Source organism: Thalassophryne amazonica, chromosome 17, assembly GCF_902500255.1.
Source record: "Thalassophryne amazonica chromosome 17, fThaAma1.1, whole genome shotgun sequence".
In the NCBI taxonomy this organism is placed as follows: Eukaryota; Metazoa; Chordata; class Actinopteri; order Batrachoidiformes; family Batrachoididae; genus Thalassophryne; species Thalassophryne amazonica.
In genome coordinates, this window is record NC_047119.1 from 9637165 (window position 1) to 9638763 (window position 1599).

The following is a 1599-nucleotide window of genomic DNA, read 5'->3' on the forward strand; positions in this document are numbered from 1 at the left end:
TGATGAAATAAAGTCCAACACATTCAGTGACGGAAATGTTTGCTTATTCATCCCCTGACATTTGCAAAGAAAACTGGCCGTAATACTTCCTATATTTAGTTTGTCCAATTACTATAAGGACCATAAAAAGGACTCCATGAAAGTTCAAAAATCCCAAACACATTTGATCTCATGTATCATGAATTTATAGACGACTTCAGGGTCCCACGATCCTTTGCCCACATGGAAGGGTTCTGGTTGCGCGGTAACATGGTATCGTAAGGAGATCCATTGTTTCCTCGTGGTTATCTGGAAATTAAGAACCTTCTGGAAAGGGAATATCAATAGCATGTAACCTGGATGTGATTCATCCTGGGATTTGAAAAAAACAAACAAACCAAAACTATATATACATGAAGGTACATTTGAGTTCCTTTGGTGACCACAGTTCATGCTGGTTTGCATTTCTTTTCATGATGAGCAGTGATGCTATTTTTGTTATTTACAACTGGCTAGTGCAGCTGGAACCACTCCAGGCGCACCGATGATTATGGGACCCTGAAAGACTCTATTGATCAAATTGATAGTGATCATAGAGTTATCTATATATTAAAAACCAAGTGGCCTCTGTGTACATGTGTGCGTGTGTATGGCTCCAATCACAGAGAAACTGGGGAGAGCTGACAGTTGCCATTTGGTATGGTTATGTATTTTGGGTCAAGGATGAATGCCACCAAAACTGACGTTGATAAGGCTTATGTTTTTGGAGAAGCTACGGATATTAGCTAACAACAGTGAACAATGGACGTTGATTATTACAATCTGAATTTACACGCCATTCCAACTCATTATAAAACCTTTGCATAATTTATTCTAATCCAATTACATTTGTTCCAGAAATCTGATTGGTTGATCATGTGAGATTTCTGACCATAAAATATCACATTGACGGTAGCAAAATATTCGACCGTTTCACATTTCATGTATTACTCGGAGCCCTGACCAAGTTGCTACGCAGATGTCAGTAATGCCGCTGTCAGTTGAGAGCGAGAGAAACTAGTGCAGCAATGACGATGCTGAAATGGGTGAATTTAATCTGTCATAGGAAAATACGAGTATTGATGTGGATTCTGGTACAGAATTACTCAATGCAGTTGACGAGATGGAGAAATCTGTGGGTCTGCTCACAGAATTTCCAGTTTGGCATGAAGATGCTGTTGCTACGGTAAGATTTTATGAGCCGACTACACTGTTTGACGATTCGAAAAGTGGCCAGGTGGAGAGGCATCTCGTCCATGCTGAAATACTTAAAAGAAAAATAAACTGTGCAAATGATGGAACTGGATTAGAATGCAAATATCCGTCGCAAATATCCATTTTACCGGCGACGCGTTAGCCGGTAAAACTCAATTTGCGACCGTAAAAATCCAGCATTAACGTGCGCAAATCATCAGACACAACAGGGTTACTCCATAATTACCACCCTTGAAAAATATCAGCTACCTACTTTATAAACACTACCCATTCTGGAGCCCGTGGATGATACTAGTGCACTGGCCGCTTTTTCCTTAAAGTCTGCACTCGGGGCAAAATGAACCTCGCGCTTTACACTTACGTCAC